Source organism: Lissotriton helveticus, chromosome 2_2 (assembly GCF_964261635.1).
Source record: "Lissotriton helveticus chromosome 2_2, aLisHel1.1, whole genome shotgun sequence".
NCBI lineage: Eukaryota > Metazoa > Chordata > Amphibia > Caudata > Salamandridae > Lissotriton > Lissotriton helveticus.
Genome location: NC_136060.1, coordinates 432087032 through 432111168, shown reverse-complemented (window position 1 = coordinate 432111168; position 24137 = coordinate 432087032).

Genomic DNA, 24137 nt, shown 5'->3' with positions numbered 1-24137 from the left:
TGGCGCACAATAAGTGGCGCATCCCTGCTGATATGCATGGATGCGTCACTTATTGTAAATCTGCCCCTAAGTACTTTGAGTATTTGTTTTGTGTGCACACGGGTGTATTTTTTTTCGAATTACTGTTTTAATATTTGAAATTTAACTCCTACAAATTGCTTGGGGGTCCCCGGCTTCCAGTGGTGACTCAATGGGGGTCCTCAGGAGTCAAAAGTTTGGGAACCACTGCTCTAAACAACACAACTGTAGGTAAAGTGTTGAATTTACTATACTTTCCCTAAACAGGGCAAGACTAGGAAAGCATTGGATTTTCAGAGGGTAGATTTACATGTCCCACTCCAGTCAATGCAACAAAGGGACAGTGTTGGACTTCCGAGGTGCACAATCTTCTATTCCCAATCCAGTCTGTGAAACAGTAGTGAAAGCATTGGATTACAGAGGAGTGAAATTTACTATTCCCACTCCAAACAATGCAAAAGTAGGGCAAGGAATGAATGAAATTCACTGATCTCATGCCAAACAGGACAAAAGGAGGGAAAGTAATGATTTCAGAGGACTAAACTGTACTATTCCAACTCCGGGTTGTGCAACAGTTGGGAAAGTGTTGGATTTCGGAGGGGTGAAATTAGCTATTTCCACGCCAGTCTGTGCATTAGTAGGAAGCAGTACATTTTGGAGGAGTGAGATTCACTATTCCAACTCCAGTCAGCTGAACAGTGGGGAAATTGTTGGAATTTGGAGGGGAAAATGTACTATTTTCATACCAGTCTCTACAACACTAGGGAAAGCGTTGGATTTTGGAGTAGTGGAATTCACTATTCTCCAGTTTCCAAACAGGGCAAGGGTGGGAAAGGGTTGAACTGCAAAGAGCTTAATTTTACTATACCAACTGCACACTAATCAAGAGTGGGGAGATTCCCTTCAAACACATTACATGCACAAATGTAAAAAAATAATATTCTTAATAAAAAATAATAATTAACATAAACAATCAATGAATATGTACTAAACAACAAAAACAATTAATCACTTTACATAATCACTTCTCAATTAAAAAAAATATTGTTATTTATTCATGAATTAATTAACTTCCCTCTCTGTAGCCCTACACGCATACCAGCCCACACTTAAAGTATAACTACAAAAATCACTATTCCACAGCTTAAAGATTTAAATAACAATTAAAACTTAATTGTTATTTAATTATTACTTAATTAATTCCTCACTCCGGACCCCAACAAATCTAGCACTGTGCACCTAAAATAGAAATGAAATAAATGAGTTTTCCACAATTTACAAGTCTCAATTAATAATACATTATTAAATTACTCAATTAACTTCCCATCCTACACTCCTGCAAACCTAGCAGCCTCTACTCAGGTATAAGTAAAATGACTAAGTATTCTGCGAATTGCATAATTAAAAATCATTTAAATATTGAATTAGTAATTAATTGTTCATTAATTATTACTTAACTTCTCACCCTATTACCCTACAATCCCCACAGCCCGTTAATAACATATAATGAGAATATTTAATAAATGACATATTAATATTCAATCATTAAATTAAATTAAATGTGTCTAAAATTCTTCATCAATCAGTACATAATAATTCCCCACCCTTTGACCTAGCCAAACAACCCACTAAGACACTGTAAATGACTATTAGAATTAATAAAAGATTCAAAATCACTGAAAATTACACAAACACAAAATTAACATACCAACTAAAATACATTAAAATAATTAAATAACAATATATGTGACCACTATATTAGTGAAAACTATATTAAATAATTGATATTATTTACAACAATATTACTTACCACATAAAACGATTTTCTTTTCAATATTTGTGCATCGCAATAATTGCGTGTCACAATATTTAACTTCTTTTTTTTCTTTTTTTTTTTCTTATTTTTCCAAAAGAAATGCAAAATTAAAGAAAGGTACACAAATGTAGAATACAATGATGAGTCATAAGGTGTCACTTCAGTCACAAACAGCATGCATATCAGCGTCCAAATATACTCCAGTTGCATGGTCAAAATAGAGGTAGAGGCCCACAGTGGGGCAACATTTCCACAGCAAAACTTAAGGCAACAGTATTACTCAATACATCCATCAACACCGGTACAATATGCCATTTCCCAGCTTCACGGGAATGGGGAGTCGGGGAAATCCCACAAAGCAAGCAGTGATCAAATGTACACTATCAGGGTATACCCGCATCTCTCAACCAATACCCTCAGGGACCACCTGGTGTGTAGGGGTGGGCTGACTATTGGCAATGGTGCTAGCGATATATGTGCGGTATGGGCCCCAAATGTCAACAGGCCTGGATGTGGCGGGGACCATGTCTGAGTATTCGGTACTGTTAATATTGCAGTGTGCCATGCTCCAGAGCCAGGAGCTATGCAACGGGGGTCGTCAGTCGCACCATCTCAGTGCAACTTCCCGTTTGGCCAGTAGAAAACATAGTGCTGCCAGCCTGCGCACAGGTTTTGGAAACTCAGCCACGTATCCCAGGAGAGCAATCTCCGGGATAGGGGTCAGGGTTAAATGCAACATTAAACTGAGTGTGCTGTGAATTTGAGACCAATATTCATGCAACTTGGGGCAGGTCCATGAAAGGTGAGCGAAATCTGCAAATGGTCCACCACATTTGGGACAGGCGTGAGTCCGTGATGGGTCAATCCTGTGCAGGCGCACTGGTGTGAAGTACAGCCTACGCAAAAATTAAAAATTTTAAAGTTTGTGTTTGCTATTGATGGAAACGTTTTTTGTCGCCTTACAGCACCACTGCCATTGATCATCTGAGATGGTGTACCCCAAGTCTGCCTCCCAAGCAGCACGCACTGCCTGGTCTCGAGCGGGAAGGAGTTCGCTGCACATCTGATATAATTTAGAGACTAAGTGCGCGCCCGATGAGTGCTGTATGACAAAAGTGAGCGGCGTCATCTCCTCAGGAGGGAGGGGGCATGAAGAGAAAGAAGCGCGCAGCAGGGAGCGTAGCCTGGTTAGTACAAATGAGTCCATGAACGTCCTCTCCGTAAAGCGGAGATCCTCCGTCAGTGTGAATGCGTGGCCGTCCGGGAACAAGTCCCCGACAGAGGTCAAGTAGAATTTGGTCAACGTGTGTCGCACCACAGTCTCCCCAGTTATCAGGAGCCAGGTGGCGTTGGGCAGCGGAAGGGCTGGCGAATACAGCTGCGGCAAGCCGACAAGACGGCTCAGCCTACACCATGCCCAGCAAGTGGCTGAAACTGTTTGGATATCTCTCGGATCTCTGGGAAAGCCCGACAGGAGAGTGGTGGACAATGTTCCCGGCAACACCAAATCGGCCTCCGGTTTCAGGTACGGGAACCTGGCATCAGGATGAAACCACGGGTACGCGTATGAGCATTGTGCCACCAGAAAATAAAGGTCAAAATCAGGAACCCCTAACCCACCTCGCTCATATGGGAGAATTAGTACGCGCCAGGCCACACGTGGGGTCTTGCTGCCCCACACTAGTGTCAGAAGTAAAGAACGGAGCTGCATGAAGAAAACTTTGGTAAGGGGGATAGGTATATTGTTGAATAGGTAAAGAAACCTCGGCAGAATGATCATTTTGATGATAGCGACACGGCCGGCCATGGATAGTGGTAGTCTATTTCACCACTCAATCTGTTCTTCTAGGGTCGTCAGCGCAGCTCCGTAATTTAGTCTGATAATGGACACCGTCTCTAAGTGTATATGTATGCCTAAGTACCTCACAGAATCCCGACACCACTTGAGGGGGAGGGAGTTGGGCCATTCGACCGTACTGGGCGTAAGCGGGAATATAACCGACTTGTGCCAGATAATACGCAGGCAAGAGTACTTGCCAAAGCGGGTGATTTCTAAGAGCAGAGGTCTAGGTTAACCTGGGGCTGCCTGACATATAGGATGGTGTCATCCGCATAAAGCGAAATCAAAAGCGGGCCAGTGCGAAATTGGAGGCCACTGTGTAAATGCCTTTCCTGGAAATGGCGGACCAGTGGGTCCATTGCTAGGATATATAACAATGAGGACAGGGGGTCAACCCTGCCTCATGCCATTTGCCAGCCTGAACTGGGCAGCCTGGCAACGGGCAGAGTGTACAGCAATTCCACTGTGTTAACCAAGCATTCCGGAAGTCCCATTCGGCATCTAACAGTATCGCTGCCGCTGGAGTGTCGGGGTCTACCCGGTGGATAACCAAGAAGAGGGTGCGGAGGTTAAGGGACGTGGAGCGGTGCGGGATAAAGCCTGATTGGGCCGGAGAGACAATGGATTCCATCAGGAGCGAGAGGCGTATGGCGAGAACTTTCGCTAAGATCTTGTAATCAAGATTCAGTAGGGACAGAGGGCGGTAGGACTCACAAAGTGTAGCATCCTTGCCCGGCTTGGGCAGCAGCACGATGACCGCCTCTCTTAGGGTAGGGGGCAGACAACCAGATTCAAGGGCCTCAGCATACATTTCAACCAGATGGAGAACAAGCAGATCCTTGTAAGCCTTGTAGAAGTCGGCCGAAAACCCATCCAGCCCCGGGGCCGAAGAACTCTTTATGGAGTCAATGGCTTCCTCCACGCTGTCCGATGTTATGGGATCAGCCAAAAAGTTAACCATCCATTTATCCAAGTATACCATTGCGATTTCATTGAGGTAGTCCCCGCATGCAGCAGTATCGTCAGTCAATGTGGAGGTGTATAGTTTAGTGTAGTAGGACAGAAATGTGTCACACATCTCAGGTGTGTCGCAATATGTCTCCTGTCGGCCCTCTAAGTTCCGTGACGTAAGCAGAGGAGGGAGGTGGACGGAGCAAGTGAGCTAGTAACCTGCTAGGTCGTTTGCCCTCCCCATGTTGTCTGGCCGTGTATGCTCTAGCTAGGAATCGGAGTTCCCGCTCCGCTTCTTCCCTAAACTCCACCATCAGTTGTAAGCGCTTGCATTCCCTCTCCACTGTGTGGTGCCGAAGCTGTTCGATATCTAGCGCCGCTATGTCGCGCTCTAGGCGAGAGAGGGTGGGCCGTACATTGCACAGTATGCCAGAGTGTTTAGCAATGCACACCCCTCTAATGGTCGCCTTAAATCCCTCCCAGAGGACAGCCCAAGTGTCCACCGTGCCAGTGTTTAAATCAAAATAGTCTACAATTGCCTCCCTCGGCTCCTCCGTGAAAACTGAATCTAATAAAGCCTTCCCAGGGAAGCGCCACCTTCTCTCATAGCCACCCTCCCGGGGGACCCTCAATCTAAGCACTATGGGAGAATGATCCGACAGCGTGCGCGGAAGGGTAAGTAGGTCCGCCACCCACCCAACCTCCGGGGATATCAGCCAATAGTCAATTCTGGTCCATGTGTCGTGGAATCCAGAGTAGTGAGAGTAGGCCGGCGTGTCAGTGTGCAACACTGCCTCAATGTCAACGAGAGAGAAATGCGTGCAGATGTTTCGAAGGACTGTGCGTGAGTGGGGCCTTGTGTCTGGAGTAGTCGCCGTGCTGTCTCTCGACGGGTCCCATAGTAGATTGAAATCCCCGCCAATCAACAGCAGGCCAGGCTCCGCATTAAGCAATTGTATCTGTAAATCATTGAAGAAGGCGGGAGTGTCAGTGTTAGGGCCATATATCTCAACAAGCGTGACCTTGTGACCCATAGGGGTTCCCGTAATGATGAGATACCTGCCATCGTTATCAATGTCAGTGTGGAGCAGTTTAAATGGCAGTCTGTTGTGAATGCAGATAGCCACCCCCCTGGAGAATCTGGCATAGTGAGCAAAGAATCGATGCGTACCCCAGCTCCTGGCTACCCTTGTGGCGGAGTCGGCGGTCAAATGAGTCTCCTGCAGGAATATAATGTCTATTTTATGCCTGGCTATGTAATTAAATACCTGTTTACACTTTCTATCGTTGTTCAGCCCTCTAACATTCCAGGTCATCACTGACAAGTCCGAGGGACCCAACTGCAATCCTAATCTCGCAATGAATAGAAAACAGGGCTAACAGGCCTGTAGTATGAGTAGGTCTGGACGAAAACTGCGATCGTAAAGACTTCCGGACACCAGTTTAGAAAACAGAACAAAACAAAACCCCATTCCCACCCCACACCCAACCTCTTGCAAACCCCGAAGAGGAACATCCCACCCAGCTCGGAGGTAATATAGAACAATATGAACAGATGGATCGTAACAGCAACCCCCTGAACGAAAAAAAATGGACATTCTCCAAAGAGAATGGCGATCGCCATGGGGGTTAGCGACGCCTCGACATCCGGGCTATCAAAACACTATTACGTGGCAGTCAAGCAAGTGAATCTCCATTTGCAACTCAGACTGATCAAAATACAAAAGTAGAAGCATGTGGTAGAGTACAATTGTTAGCCCAGTCCAGCGTCCGTGAACAGATCCACGCTTTGTTGAGTGTCTCCCTGAGTCAGTGATGGTGTCCTGGAGGTGTTCGCGTTTTGGGAACCTCTTGATTTATAGGTTTGACAAAATTCCTGCACTGCCGATGGGGAGTCGAAGACGCGAGCCCTGCCCGCCACTTCCACCCTGAGGTGAGCGGGGTAGAGCATACCATATTTGAGGCCCAGATTTCGCAAAGCAGCTTTAACCCCGGTGTATTTCCGACGTGCCTCTTGGACCATTGCGGTAAAGTCTGGGTAGAAGGACAGTAAATCGCCTTGCCATCGTATTTCCCCTTTCTCCCGGCCGGCACGCAAAGCTGCATCCCGGTCTCTGAAGTTCATGATCCTGGCGATGATCGGGCGTGGCGGCAGGCCTGGATTTGGGCGCGGTCCCAGGGATCGGTGGGCCCTCTCCACCACAAACCCCGGAGTAAACAGGTCTCTTCCGAACAGGTCAATGAGAAGCTTTTCAACAAAGACGTCCATTCGGCCAGTTTGTGTCGATTCCGCCACACCCAAAATGCGAACGTTGTTGCGTCGTCCGCGCGCTTCCAGGTCCTCATTTTTATGGCAACTTCCTTCAAGATTTTTTCAACCCTTTCAAGGCGTTTCAGCGATTTAGCTCCCGCGTCCTCCACATCAGAGATGCGGGATTCAGCAATGTCCAGTCTACGATCATGAGCCTGCACTTTGGACCCCATGTCAGCAAGTTTCTGTTCCAGTGAGTCAAACCTGTTGTCCAGTGCCTTGAACCCAGCTCTCATTTCAGACATCATTGTTGTCACCAATGTAGTGGTGTTGTCTTGCTGAGTGGGGGGCACCGCTTCCGCCGTGGAGCCTGTGTTAGTGTCAGCATTTAGCAGAGAGGCCTTATCAAAGCTGAGTTTACGCTGGTTAGGGTCTCTTTTCCCCATGGTGGACAAAGGTCCGGCCGTCGCGTGCGGTAAGGAACCAGCCAGGTAGAGGTTGAGCGTGGTTGCCCAGTGTGGATGCACTAAGCGAGCAGAGAAGTGCGGCAAATGTATATCTATGCCCACGGTGGTTAGAGTCCTCGCCTAGTGTAGGTCGCGTCAGGCAACAGCAAATGGTGGCCGTGCAATCCGGATTAATTGGGCAGCCAGCGTCCAGGGGGAGAGTCTATCGACCCAACATTACAGGCCATGCAACTGAGCAACGACCATCCCCCAAGTGGGTGAGCGGGAAGGTCAATGCGTCGTCGCCAGTCGGTGGAGAGTTCACGTGGTTCCCGGCGGGACCCCAGGTACAATGGCGGGTCAGGGCCCGCAGTCAGCCGAGCGTCTAGTGTTCATCCCGCTCCGCGCTGTGGTGAGGCACCGGGGTTAGCCCACAAAGAGGGGAGTGGCGTGGCCGCCCAGCCTCGCAGCAGCCCCAGACCTGAAATCGCCCACCGCGGCCCAGGCGTCCTTTCGCGGCACCCGCGTCCGGTCTCCCCACAAGTCCCGCCCGGGGCAGCCCGCACTCTAGTCCCCGGCTCTGGCTCACAAGCAAGGCCCCAAGGCCCCTCGTGGCTCGGAGTCACGGAGGCAGCACGGATCAGCCCCCAGCCCGGCACCCGAGGAGAGAGCCTAATCCCTCGGCACCAATGCGGACCCCTAACAGCGGGCGCAGAGCCTCGGTCCGGGACTTACTTGCGATCCGGGCGCATGAAGAGCAGTCGCCGGTGGGGTGGCCGACCGCTCCTCGGCCGGTGCGTCTCCCTCCGGGCACCTCCGAGCCCAGTTCCGGAGTCAATCAGCAGTGAATCGCCGCAGCTGCAGGATGAAGGTGGAGAGCGGGGTAAAATAAGCCTCAGGCCCTCAGGATGACGTGTTTAGGCCGCCCGGATGGCAGAGCTTCAAACAAAGGCGGCCATCTTAGTCGCCTCCGTGGCTACGCCCACCCACAATATTTAACTTCTGATATATCTGTCACCTGATATTTTTAAATCGATACTTTGTCCTAATACAAAATACTATGCTAGACTAATTTTGAAACCTTTCCCAGTTTCTATATATGCCATACAGTGCAGCACACATGCAAATGTTTGTCAAGTTGCTGGACATTAAAGCATTTCTCTTATTTTTCGCTAGCCTTAATGAGTTGCAATGTTTGACATACGCCCTGGCTACCACTGTTATAAGATAGGGGTTAGCATCAAAAAACATAGGTGGCAGCGTTAGATCACCAATGTGCCACCCATGGGATGTCTCCCAAATTATTTGAAAAAGAAATCTAAGTTTGAAGAAATGGCTCAGTTAAGAACTTGGTCAATTTAGAATTTGATTCAATCACTTTAAGCTAAACAGAATCAATTATCTAGAAAGAAGTTCTTGCACAAGCCTTCGGAGTACCCATGGAAAATGCAGACCACCTTTAGGAAAACTAGCATGCAGATACAAAGAAAGTGCGAGCAAAGCTGGTACTGCAGAAGCCAAATTGCATATAAGAGCTTCTGATTGTAGAAGAAGAGAGTGCTTTCTTTGGAGAGAACCAGCTCTTTAACAGTGATGAGGCATGAGAACTCTAACTTTGCTCTAGATCATGTGGCTAGTCTTAGAGATAGCATGCATCTTTAATAATCTGATATCACTATTAGCACAAAACATGTATACTGAGTCTGTCTCATTAAGCTCAAATGATAATGCATTTTAGTTCTATCATGCTGATATGAATTCCAATCCAAATAGACAAGATACAGTGTTTGAAATGCACAAGTTAATCATTAAAGAGATTAAAGATATGGATAACAGAGGCATCCTCTTTATTAAACGCAAAGCTGGAACAAACAGATGAAAAGCTGATTCACTTTGATAATAGACTCAAAGGTTTCTGATTCAGAGGATCAGCAAAGAAAGTGCAGTTTACTAATCTTTGCAAAGAAATTTCATGTATCAAAAACCAATGTAAAGGTTTGGAGAACAGAGCAAGGAGATCTACTTTTAAATATGTTGGAATTTTGTCAACTCCAGAGTCTGGTACTAGTTCAGTGTATCAAATTAGATGTTTGTGCCTGAATTCCATTAATCTAAAATGTGAGGATGCAGTTTCTTTATCTATGTCTATGGAATGCTATCCCACCTAATCTATGAATGAAATGCCCAGTCCTATTTTCAGATGACAATTAAAAGCCTTGCTATTCAAAAAAGCTTTTCATATGACATCTTGACCTGACCATTACTTTCCTTATTTCTCCTTTATGATATGAATGCCTAGAGACCTAATGATGATACACTACATTAAAATTAATTTTAACATACCATAAGATAAATTAATATAACATAGCATAGCATAGCATAGCATAGCATAACATAACATAACATAACTAATTAGAGGCTATATACTTCTTGAATATCAGGGTGACAAAACTATCAACAGATCTCATTCTGTTCTCAGCACAAAAATACTACTCTCCTCTTTGAGCTATCCTTGTCAATTTTTCAGTCTATCAATTTAGAGAGTACGTCTTACATCATGCCATTCATAAGGATCCTTCAAAGAAGAAAACTGGTTTACTTTTCAAGTCATACTTGATATGCAGTGATGGCTCCTGGAGGGAGTGCTGTGGGCAGAGGGCGGGGCAGGGAAGGGAAAGGGTGGGGCGTAGTAAACTCCGGCATATGGCCGATCGGAGTGAGGTAAAGAAATAAATAAATAAATAAAATTTAATTGTGTGCGCTGCAATGCCAAATGCTTTTCCTAAGTAGGCAGCCCATAATTTTTGGGTTCTACTGGACTGTACACAGTGTATATCAAAACAAAACAATACCAAGATAATGTCCCCAGGCCTTGATGAGAAAGGGAGATGGTTTTGAGTGTAGTGCCAGATTAAAGCAAAATATTTCACACTAGACAGTTACTGTGGCCCTGATAGTTGATTAACCCCATTCTTTATGTGATTCACCAATTTCTTTATTGCCACTTAAGTAGGATTTATCATTGTTGATGTTTATTCATATCCAAGCTTTAGAGTGTGGCTCTACTAATTATTAAGCCAAATGTCTCCTCTCTCTTTAACAGACTAAGGGGCAGATGTACAATCGTTTGTTGCTGTCACAAGTGGGAATTCGGCCCGTTTGCAACCCTAAAAAAGGTCAGCCCCATGTACACACCATATTTGGCGAGTCGCTAACCTATTAGAGACTTGTTAAATATGGTTTGCGACTCACTATTAGGAAGGGGCGTGTTTAGGGCGTGCCATCCTAATAGTGAGTGCAAATGGCATATACCACTGTTTTGCGACCGCATTTGTGGTTGCAAAACAATGGCAGTTTACCACTGCCTGCCCTTAAAAAATTAAACTGAAAAGTAACATTTTTCTTTTTTAAATGCAATTTTCATTTAAGGAAAACGTTTTGCATTTAATAAAAACTTCTTTATTAAAAAAGCAGTCAAAGACATCATCCCTGTCAGAGCTAGCCATTTCCAATGGGGACACAAATTGCGCTTGCCTCATGAATATTGAGGAGGCAAGCAATTTGCGACTCCATTGGGAATCGCAAACAGTGTCTGAGACACTGTTCTACTTTGCATTTAGCGTGTCGCAATTTAACGCAATTTGCAACCTTCTAAATGCAAGTGTCCTACATCTGGCCCTCAAGGTTGAAACGGAACTTATTGACCCATGGACCCTTCACAACTCTTTTTAAAAACATTTAATATCTCAGCATGGACTGATTAGATTTGAAAATCCTCATCTTCAAAAGTAAAACCGGCTTAGGACAGGATCACTTTAACACTGGATTTTACACCGTGACCTGAGACCCTTTAGGCCCGTGTCATGTTCAGCTTAGAAACTGTCAGAATGTTCTTGTTATGTTTGCATACTTGTGGATACAATGTGCCTTCTGCCTGTACTCTGTGCATTCACCTCAATAAAGAATGGTTAATAAATAAATAATTAGAAGTGAAACCAGGGGTGCCATTTACACAATTTCGTTTTTCTGACCATTGTTCTAGTGAACTAGAAATAGCTTCAATTTTTTGCAAAGAAGATTCAGTCTAAATGCTAAGTTAATGCTACTTATTGATGAAGGGTGAGTCACAGAAACTAGTGTTTTATATTGAAAACGTTTTTGAAGTTATCTTGGCTTTGATAGTTTGCGTCTAGTGTGGTATGCTTTAGAAACAACTTTACACAGTAAAATAATATCAAAATCTATTAAAAAATGGATTATTATATTTAAAAAAATGGAGGCAAGGATACTCAAATATGTTACAGCAACAAATACTAAGAATAAAATTAGCACTATCTTTAACCCTTAAACCAATAAATTAACATCAGATCCAGAGGAGGTGCAGCAGGACAATTGGAACGTGATAGGATATGTTACTTTGTATATAAAAGAAGGATGTTACATATTATTCAATAAAAGACAGACAGCAACTAATAACAAAAAAAGCAATGGAAAGGCTAGAAAAATGGCTAGTTGTATCTCTTTACTAATAAATAAATGAATGTCCACAGTTGTTAGCTTCTTAAAATTATGGAAATGCCCTTAGGAATCAATTTCATACAGACCAATTATCACATTGAATGCCACCTACAAATTAGATGCAAGGATTTTAGATATCAGAATTTACAGCAACCCTATTTTGGGGAACAACTTTGTTTTTTTAATGCTTGGGTCGTAGTAAGCGCTATACACAAATACTAATTATCAAATTGAAGCCATTAGTTTGTTTTCCCAAAAATTCATATTCTGGTGGCATTCAAACAGCTAAACGCAGAGAAGGCTATTTTATTTCGCTGTTTGTTATTTTCGAGGCCTGTGGGTATTATTTCTCACTCACGAGATTAATCTCTAGTCTCATTCATATATTTAAATTATGATTAACTCCACCAAAGTAGGAACAATTAAAGTCATTAGTGGCTGCTGGTACGTTTTCGAGGGAGCAGGGCGAACGGGACACACACACGCACATTTACACATAACACTCACAGCCATGCATTCACACACTAGCGCGCGCACACACAAACACATCGATTCACAACACTCTTTAACCCCTTACATACTCATGACGGCTCCAGGTGTGGAGCCAACATGCTGCCGCCGCTCCTCCCACGCTGCACTACTTCCGCACCAGTGCGGGCGAATTAATGAGCGGGCGTGGTCATGACAGAACCACGCCGTAATGAGCATATGCCGCCCATGACTCATGACCGCGTGGAGCCGTCTTGAGCACCAAAGTGCCCCGCTCACCCCCTAGGAATTTGCGCCGCAGGCAAGGGGTTAACAAACATTCATACTGCCACATATGCACGCACCAAACCCAAACATTAATTTAAAAGAAAACAAAACAGAAGCCTACCTGCAGCCAGCTCTGCCTCTGAGATTCCAGAAGGCTTGGGACTGCTGCCTCCCCTAGGACAGCCAATGGGCGAAGGCAGCAGTCCCAAAGTCATCATAGAGTGGGATGCGGTCAGTGAGAATGCTGACCCCTCCCCACCCTGGGATGAAGTGTCACTGATTGACACTTGACCCTGGGTGCTTCAGGGCTTAAAGCTAAAGTGCCCAGGTTGGAGGTAATCAGTGACGCTACCCCTTGTCACTGAGGGAAGGGCCTCAAGGACCTTTGCTAAGCTGAGGACATCGCACCCACTGGAGCAGTGACATCCTCAGCGCAGAAAAGTTCAGCTCAGGCAGCTAGGAGCCTGCGCATTTAGCGCATATCTGGCTCGTGGCTGCCTGAACTGAAAGTGAACAGCGTCTGTCAGGCTGATCTTTGTTAAGCCTGACAACACTGTTCCTAAGGGGTAAAAGGTGGAAGGGCATGGCCCCTCAGCCTCAGTGGACCAGTCGTACCTGCATAAGAGGAACAACAGAGGGCTGCTCCATGTCTCCCACTTTAATTGCTTTATTTGTAGAGCCACATGCTATTGCTGTTTTAGCATATGACAGAATTCAACCCATGTTAGTTTTTTGAAACATAATTTATAAATATATATGGCATTACCCCTATATCCAAAAGATGATTAAGAGAACATTCAGTACGTTTTAGATCTAATAACAACAATCTTTGAATAAGGTGCTACAAATCAGTCATTGAACAAAACATTATCCTTTTCAACAGCTTTAAGGGACACTCTCTGGCTTTATTCGTGAGAGCTACTGTAAAAAAACCTACAAGATATTTAGGTATCTTTGTTAATAATAGACATGAATATGTTTACATCATGAATTACTGAGCCTCTCCTAAAAAGATTGAATCCCTTTTAGGTAGGTGAAGTTCATTCCATCTGGCATTTACAGGTGTGAGTAGCCCTGATTAAAATGTCTAAATTATCTGCTTTTTTCTTTTGTCATGTAATTTATTTGCTAACTTTTTCACTCAATTATATTACCTTTTGCAAGTTTATGAGGAATAGCAAGCATCCTACTCTGGCACCTAACAACATACATTTACTGAAAGAGGAAGGTAAAATGGCTATGCACAATATAAAATGCCGCTATTTTCAGCAGAAAATGACACTTTTTTAGACATTTGGGAGATCTTAAGACCTAGCAGGCCTGATTCACAAAGGTAAACTTACACTTTCATGCAAGTTTATGTTTTTTATGGTATTCACAAACTACGAGTTAACAGTAAGTTTACGATTACGGAGGATCGGCAGTCTTGGTGGAAAACTCTATACATAAAAATATAAGTCAGTCCTATCTTTTTAAGTGTGAAGTTAATAGTACGAACTGGACAAAAAGGACAATGTCTCCCCCTTTAACCACAATCGTTCCCGGTGGGACTCATTCATGTGTAGATACTCTGTTTACAGATTTGTACTTCAATTTCTTGTGAAATTGTTTGAAAATTATTTCCCATTCATTTGAATGAATAAATGTGCATTCCCAAAATAAAGTTTTCAAATCAATTCTCATTATTATTTGTTTGTTCAAACTGATCATGTAAGAACTAGATAACCATCAAAGGCCACATCTGCCCCTTAGACCCCAATGAATGTGGCATATTGATTTGGGAGCAGGTTTATTTCTGAAAGTAATTACATTAATATGATCAACTATCAATAATACAAACTTTCTGTAGATTGGACATTGATTAAACATTTCAAATTAAAGGTTTGTCACTTATGCCTATTGCTTATTTAAATTGCTAATTTCTGTGGGAAACCATGATTGATCTACACAAATGATATGTTGCTGTATTTACAATTGTGTCTACTTTGAGACTGGTATAACTTTTTTGGTTTACACATAGGTTTCACACCTATTTCCAACATAAACTGCAAGTAGGTAGAAACTATAAAAATAGGAATTATTGACTATAACTAACAAAATCTCTAAACTGTGTTGGAAATTTTTTTACTGCTCTACCTTATACAGAAAGCTGTTAAGTGGGTGAATATATTGCAAAAACCTTTTGTTGAGAGGAAAAAGATGTATGTTCTTGCACAGAAATTAAAAAAAAAATGCTAGCTGTTGGCCACTTTCTAAGTTCCATCCATGGAAATCTAAACACCCTGGATATCTTTAAAGTCCCTAAAAAGTGAATAATAAAAGGCATACATTTTGCCTAGATATCTTTTTGAGATAATAAAAAGTTACAAAGGTGTAAACATAAATGGCTCCAAATATAAAAAAATGTCAGGAAAGTTATCATAAGGAGAGGCTTGTATGTAAATAGCCTCAAGAAGGTAGACATGGGTAAAAATGAATATATGATTTTTGATATAATGAATGCTATGCAATGAACCAATATATCAGCTTAGCATCACAAATGCTTTGTAATAAGGGTATATCATGTTGTAGAATTATCACTATTATGAATTCAAAAATGGCATTCACAGCTAAGCACTACAAATCTTATAATGCTTTGTGATAAAGACATGTAATGTGAAGTTTTACCACAATAGTAAACATACGACTCCCAGATATATTAGCACAATAAAGATAGTAGAAGACTATTTAGATATTGTGGTGATGGAATGGGTGTAAATGCGAACAAGACTACTGTCAAAATGTGTTATTTTTATTGTCTGGATGAAAACAAATGGTAAACTTGAAGTCACATCCAACAGTGCCTCAAATTTTGTTTTGAAATTGAATCACAGTGGTGAGTATCCTAGTAGAATTGCCACTGGTATGAGGAGCTGTGCATCGTGGTGCAAGCCAACCATCTAATATATGGAACTGGATTCCAGAAAACTGAATGGTCTCAATAACGGGGCAGATTTGCATAATTTCCTATAAGTCTCTTTTTCCTCTCACCTGACCCGCACTTACCTGTAATTTGTTGTTTGCTGTTTTCAGTTTTCTGTCTTCTGTTTTCGAGTTGAGGACTTTTATTAACATCCCCAGGTTCATCTTATGTAGCCTTTCATCTCGGTCCAGCAGTTAGAATATACTAGCCAGATGTAAGAAGGTGTTAACAGGCTGGGGTGATTTTAACAACAAGGCTGTTTTTTCCCTCTATTTTGAAAATATATAGTGGGTATATCACTCTGAACCATGCACTGTATGATATTGAGGAGCTTCAATTGAATTCACACTTTGTTCACAGTTTTTTACTATGTGCAATTAGATGGGTATGGGTATTTTCTTAGTACCAATTCGGTTTTATTTCACTATTTAATATTGTTGGTTACAAGTAATGTTCAATAGGAGATCTTATCTGATGTAATGTAGTTATATGAGCGTACAGGCTACTGCTTTTAAGCTGTTATGATGGTGCAATCTGACCTTTTCTTAGTTTTTGTGGTGTCACAAGAGAGTATTGTGTACTATACCTGTACAGCATATATACTGAATTGTTGCATAAAACTATGGCCATGAAGCTATGTATAACATTGAGATCAGTCTGAGATCCTTATAAGTATTCCTGTATTTATAAAATGTATAGGAAATTAATTTCATAGACCAACTATTATTGATGTGGACGAGTCTGTTTTCTATGGCCAAACGTAACGTTTATCATGTGGTGTTTTCAAGGAATTAAATGGGTATTTGTGAATCGTATCGCCTTACTACATGTGCTTAAGGCCACATGTGGTGGCCGAACCATGTCATATTGACATGTTTTTGTATATAAACTTCTTTTGTGTAGCACATAACTTTGGAGCCCATGTCCTTTATGGTTTAAGGAGCTGCATCTGGGACTGCATTTCAATATTTCAGGGACTCATACCAGCTGAAGTGGATAGTGATCCAGCAACCACGTGCACATGTGGTGGCCAAACCATGTCATATCGACATGTTTTTGTATGTAAACATCTTTTGTTGAAGCACACAACTTTGAAGTCCATGTCCCTTTTGGTGTAAGGAGCTGCATCTGGGACTGCATTTCAATATTTCAAGACTCATACCAGCCAAAGTGGATAGTGATCCAGCACCATGCAACATTTGTCCAATTTAGATCTCTCGGATGAAGAAAAGAGTGTATTATCATTAGGACAGTCGGTCTGCTCACAAACTAATTTTAACTACAGCCAGACCTGTATAGACGTCTATAAATTTGTGAGGAATTTAAAGTTGAAGAACTTTTTATACAATCGAACTGAAAAATAAACAGAAAGAGAACCCAACCGGGGGGAAGCCATCACCCTTGAAGCTGAGGATTTAAACCTTCTGCATGAATTATACGAACCAGAGTGGAAATGTGAAGACATGGGACTACGTGTCTCTATAAGAGACACTGCCAAAATGTTGGGCTTGGACATTTACAATAGCCTCAAAACCCCATTTAAGCCTAAATACACCTATGTCCCCAGTACACCTAAAGACTCAATTTATATATTTAGGGACTTAGTGGTGAAAGATCTGAAGGCATTATCAATTGAATGCAATTTTAAGATTCGGGAGGGGGAACAGCCAAAATGACAAAAGATATGCTATGGTTGTGCAAAAGATCGAGAGCCGAAAGGACGTAGTTGTCTGTCAATCTGACAAGGTGTAACGTGGTTGTTTGCCCACTCGATATGTAGGAAGCTAGGCTGCAGTTAAGGGATACCAGATGCTATCAGAAAGTGCCCAATGGTAACCTGGTAGAGAATAAGAACAAGTTTCACAAAGACCTAGCCAGATGGAGAGGATTAGGCATGGTATCGCAAGAAGAGTATCAGTTTCTTAAGGTAGACAACCCAGTGACAACTATAATATTAATCTAATTCCAAAAGTACACAAGAACGCAGAGGTCCCCCGGTAGGACTAAAATTTCAGCCATAGGTAGTCTATTTGAGGCTACATCTAGATTTTTAGACTACTTTCTACAGGAGTTTGTTAAAGAGCTCCCGGTCTATTTACAAGACACAAGGGATTTCCAGAGGAAAATTGAGAACATTGTATGGAGGGACACAGTTCTCTTAATCACACTTGATGTGTCATCCCTATATACGAACATACTCCCTGAGGATGAGATGAGAGCGATGAGGCATTACTTAAACAAAAGATCTATAACACTATACCAGCATTCTGCTATGCTGGTTGAAATGGGAAGATTATGCCTTGAAAACAACTTCTTTATGTATGGCACAGACACATACAGACTGGTGAGAGGGACTGCCATGGGCACCTGCTTTGCCACCAGCTATAAAAATTTGTATATGGGCTGGTGGGAAGGGCAGGTGCTCCGGGTACAAATGCTGAGGAATAGGAAAACAATATAATCCTATGGATGAGATGTATAGATGATCTCATTTTGGTGTGGGAAGGAACAAGGGAAACTGCTGAACAGTTTATTCAGCAATTGAACACTAATTCTTTGAACTCGGCCTTCACCGATACCATTAGCACCTCGCAGGCTTGCTTTCTAGACTTAGAGGTCTATGTTAAGGGAAAATTCACTACATACACACACTTACAGGATGCCCACAGCTGGGAACTACATTTGACATGCTAGGAGCTCCTACCCCCAGAAACTTAAAAACAGCATCCCATATGCAGAACATCTGAGGATACAGAGAAACTGAAATGAAGCATCAACCCTGGATTTGTCACAAAAAGATCGTACTATCAGATTAATGCAGAGAAGCTACACCTCACAGGTACTCAACCAAGCACTAACCAAAGTTAGTAAAATAAAGAGAGCAACATTATTGCACCCAACTAAGATTGACATACGCATGATCACCAGCTACAATGTCTACCTCAGCAGGATGAGAGACTGCCAAAGTAGACATTGGCACCTGGTGAAGAGGGATCCGGTATTCAGTGGTCTTGTCTCCCGTAAACCATTAACCACCTTCAGAAAAGTCAGGTCCCTGAGGCAGGATCGTGTCAATAATAGCAGAGAAACAAGCAGTGCTGAAGGATGGTTGAGGGCTAGCACAGGCTTTTATTAAGTGTGCAAAGTGTAAGATATGACCAAACATGAAACAGGTCATATCACCCCTATTCAAAAGCCCATGGAATAAAAGAACTTTCCTCAACTGCAAAAGTGAATATGTTGTTGACATGTTACAGTGTACATGTCCTAATGCCTATGTGGGCAGCTCAATACACATGGTACATGTTCGGATATTGCAACATGTGAGAGCAGTGAAAAATAACAACAAGAACTGCCAGGTGGCAAGACATGTAAATGAAGTACATGGGGGCAATGTAAGTGGCCTTGTAGATTTTGCAATTGACCAGGCAGCCAAAATGAGAAGAGGTGGAACATGCAATAAAGGCTGTGACAGTTGGAGTCAAAATACATTGTATTGTTTAATACCAAAATTCCATTTGGTCTCAATTCAGAAGAAGATCTATTTGTACATTTAGGAACCAAGGGATCCCTATTATTAGTTGCTCTCCATTTCTAGATGAATTTTAATTTGATGAAGGAACCTCGTGTTATCAGCATAGGCATTGATGAGGCAAACTGTTTAGAATCTATGTATTTGACAGTTTTCGAACCCTATACATTTATGAAGTTGTAAAGTATAAAAGCAAGTATAACAATCTCCGAGAGAGAATTTCGCCAAATAATGAGCTCCATATCAGTGAATGAATTCTGTTCATAACAGTGACCTAACCCATGTTCTGAATGTTTATGTAATTGTTAAAGTGGGATAGGCACTTGCACTTTTCACATAGAGAACAATGCCACAATTTTATTGACATGAATATTTATAAGGAATAGTACTGCACTTGCACTTTTCATTCTGGTTGTTCAGTAGGCACCTTTGCACGTGACTTACAATTTGTGCACAAAGAGGAGAAATTCCATTAGCAAGGGCTGCAATCTGTTTAAATTCAAAATTTCACTTGCACTTTATGTTGTTAAAAATCTGAGGTCTCATTGAAATATTGAATAGTTCATAAGAAAGAGCAACTGAAAATAATCAAAATTCAAGTCATTTGGAGATGTTAAAATTATTTAATTTCAATTTATGATTATAATTTTTGTTTTCACGGAAATAAGATGCACCTAATTGTATTGTTTCTCCGCATTGGGGTGTGTGATGATTTGTTGAAAATCACCTGTAGGAATAGCAAACATTAGTCTTTTTTTATGTGTGACTATTACTGAGGAACCGTGGCTGGAGGTTCCAGTGTTTTAAAAGTAATGATTAAACAACGCTCCGTGTAAGACCAAGGCAGCAATGGCAAAACTCGCTACATCATATTAATAAAAGTGCAATAAGAAAACAAATTAACAAATCTACGGATTAATAAAAGCCCACTAAGAAATTCTATACTAGTTGTATCTTGGTGTTGGTGTTGGTGTTCGATTTCTGTCAGGGGAATTGTAACTGGAGTGAATATATATATGTATATATATATATTTATATAAATTTATATATATATATAAATTTCCTACTGGCAGTTGCCAGTAGGTAGTTATAGTTAGGACCTTGTTTATATAGGAAAAGCATTTTTTGACTTGCCTATAACTTTGGCATTGTTCGACCCATCTTCATGTCATTTTCCAAAAAAGTTTCAAACTGAGAACATTGTATGGAGGGACACAGTTCTCTTAATCACACTTGATGTGTCATCCCTATATACGAACATACTCCCTGAGGATGAGATGAGAGCGATGAGGCATTACTTAAACAAAAGATCTATAACACTATACCAGCATTCTGCTATGCTGGTTGAAATGGGAAGATTATGCCTTGAAAACAACTTCTTTATGTATGGCACAGACACATACAGACTGGTGAGAGGGACTGCCATGGGCACCTGCTTTGCCACCAGCTATAAAAATTTGTATATGGGCTGGTGGGAAGGGCAGGTGCTCCGGGTACAAATGCTGAGGAATAGGAAAACAATATAATCCTATGGATGAGATGTATAGATGATCTCATTTTGGTGTGGGAAGGAACAAGGGAAACTGCTGAACAGTTTATTCAGCAATTGAACACTAATTCTTTGAACTCGGCCTTCACCGATACCATTAGCACCTCGCAGGCTTGCTTTCTAGACTTAGAGGTCTATGTTAAGGGAAAATTCACTACATACACACACTTACAGGATGCCCACAGCTGGGAACTACATTTGACATGCTAGGAGCTCCTACCCCCAGAAACTTAAAAACAGCATCCCATATGCAGAACATCTGAGGATACAGAGAAACTGAAATGAAGCATCAACCCTGGATTTGTCACAAAAAGATCGTACTATCAGATTAATGCAGAGAAGCTACACCTCACAGGTACTCAACCAAGCACTAACCAAAGTTAGTAAAATAAAGAGAGCAACATTATTGCACCCAACTAAGATTGACCACTGAATACCGGATCCCTCTTCACCAGGTGCCAATGTCTACTTTGGCAGTCTCTCATCCTGCTGAGGTAGACATTGTAGCCGGTGATCATGCGTATGTCAATCTTAGTTGGGTGCAATAATGTTGCTCTCTTTATTTTACTAACTTTGGTTAGTGCTTGGTTGAGTACCTGTGAGGTGTAGCTTCTCTGCATTAATCTGATAGTACGATCTTTTTGTGACAAATCCAGGGTTGATGCTTCATTTCAGTTTCTCTGTATCCTCAGATGTTCTGCATATGGGATGCTGTTTTTAAGTTTCTGGGGGTAGGAGCTCCTAGCATGTCAAATGTAGTTCCCAGCTGTGGGCATCCTGTAAGTGTGTGTATGTAGTGAATTTTCCCTTAACATAGACCTCTAAGTCTAGAAAGCAAGCCTGCGAGGTGCTAATGGTATCGGTGAAGGCCGAGTTCAAAGAATTAGTGTTCAATTGCTGAATAAACTGTTCAGCAGTTTCCCTTGTTCCTTCCCACACCAAAATGAGATCATCTATACATCTCATCCATAGGATTATATTGTTTTCCTATTCCTCAGCATTTGTACCCGGAGCACCTGCCCTTCCCACCAGCCCATATACAAATTTTTATAGCTGGTGGCAAAGCAGGTGCCCATGGCAGTCCCTCTCACCAGTCTGTATGTGTCTGTGCCATACATAAAGAAGTTGTTTTCAAGGCATAATCTTCCCATTTCAACCAGCATAGCAGAATGCTGGTATAGTGTTATAGCTGTGTGTCATGGAAAGTTTGAGTGTGATCCGTGCTGTGGGTACTGAGAAGTAGGGGCAAGAAAAAAGGGTGCGCCTGTAATGTTAATTTCCCGTAGGAACACGTTGTTGAACGTTCAGCCTGAACTGCTGGGCTGAATTACACAAAATTTGTCTGAAAGGTAGATGATGTTAGGCAGATTGTGCTTTTTGTTAGTTGATACAAATCCGTCCAGTAGTATTTGAGAAAAGTAAGCCAAAAAGTATAGATATATCTCTGACCCCAGATATTTCGAGGTGGTTTCACGATAAATCGCTGATGTGCACACCATAGGGAATGCTGTGACTGGCTGGACGCAACCTGAACAGAAAGTTGCGGCTGCTATTTTATCGTATGTGTACAGGTCCGGGGCTGAAAATGTGTGTGAAAGCTAACATAAGGGGTCAGGGTGGAGATACTCTGACCCCATGTTTGAGAACTGGGTGAGTAGTGACTCAAGTTATGTGTCCTTACTTGATTTTTTTTAATTTTGCATTTGTGTTGACGCCGCAACTGTCAGCTTGGCCCCCTGGCTACCATCAAGGGGACAATGCAAATATTTTGAATTCAAAATGTATATGTACAAACTCGCTGGTAACTGTCACACACTCATGTACATACTCACAAACTCACTTACACACCCATTCACATACCCACTCACTTATATATCCAGTCACATACCCGCTCAAATACTCATTCACTCACTCACGTATCCATTCAGGTACTTATGCACTCATATATGAACCCCCTCAGAGACTCATGCACCATCTTACAGACTCAACCAGAGAGTTCCACACTCATGTACTGATACACTTAGAAACTCATGCACCTACTTAGAGACCACTCAGACTCATGCATACAGTCTTATAACCACTTACAGAGTTTTATACCTACTCATAGACCCACCAAGGCACTCATGCAGCCACTCAGATGCTCATACACCCACTTACAAACTCAATTGGGGGGTCACACACACACATGTTCAGACCCACTCAGACTCCCGTACCCACTAACAGACCCATTCACACATTCACTTGTGTACTCACAAGTCCAATGCTGTGGAGGTTGTCCAGGAGGGATGTGGTGTTGGGGTCCACTTAGTTGTCGAGGTGGAAGTTGAGGTCTCCCAGCAAGCTATAGTTAGTGGTTAGCATAATGGAGTTGGCGAATAGTCCGTGGGGTCCAGGGGATAGGTTGATGAGGGTTCCTTGGAGGGTGGAGGAAGGACTGGCCAGTATCTTGAAGTCGGCGGTGTTGGTCCAGTTTTCGGTGAGGAATGCTACCTCTGGGGCAGTGCTGTTGAGGTGGACCCAGATTTAGGTGGCGTATTTGTGGAGTGAGCTGAAGTTGAGGAGGATGCATTGCAGGGTCTTCGGATTGGGAGTGTTCTTGCGGTCAGGTTGTGGTGGGTCTATGCTGCAGTCGGGTTGTGCTGTAGTCGTGCCGGCAGCGGTGACAGCTGAAGGGTCCGTGGGTGTCGACTGGTGATGCTAGATTGCAGTTGTTGTTGCAGCCTGGGTTCAGTGTGTGGAGTGTGGCTAGATCATAGCGTTGGTTGTGCGGAGGTCCAGGGTTCCCGGCACTGTGGCCGCGGTCGGGTTGCAGATGGGCACAGACTGGCTTGCCTTTGGTGGGTCTTCAGCGCACCAGTGGTGTGCCCACTGCACACGTCCGCTGCACAATCGCACAGTGGCCGCCATTAAGTAGGGGTCTGGGAGGGCTGGACAGATGGGGGACAGCAGACGGGAGGGGAGCTGGATTGGGCCGGTTGCGCTAGTCGTGCTGGGGGACAGGGGCTGTGGGGGCAGCAGCGGCAGGGAAAAAAGGCGGGAAAAGGAGGAATATAGGAGGAATGGGTGGAATAAGGCAGTAAAGCAGAAAAGTGCGGAAAAGAAGTTAAAAGGAGGGTAAAAATGAGTGAAAAGCAGAGCGAGAGAAAGGAGACAGAGGTCCAAAGGAGGAGGGCTGGACAGCTAGGAGGTGGGAGCAGGGGGGGGTGGCTGGATTGGGCCGGTCGAGCTGGTCATGTTGGGGGGGAGGGGCCGCGGAGGCAGCAGCAGTGGGGAAAACAGGCCTAAGGAGGAATAAAGGAGGAATGTAGGAAGAATGAGTGGAATAAGGCAGAAAAGCAGAGAAGTGCGGAAAGAAGTCAAAATGAGGGTATAAAAGAGTGAAAATGAGTGAAAAGTGGAGCGAGAGAAAGGAAGCAGAGGTCCACTGGACCACCAGTGATGAGGCACAGGTAAAGCTGCGGGTGAAGGAGGGCCTCAAACACCAACACACTCGGAGTG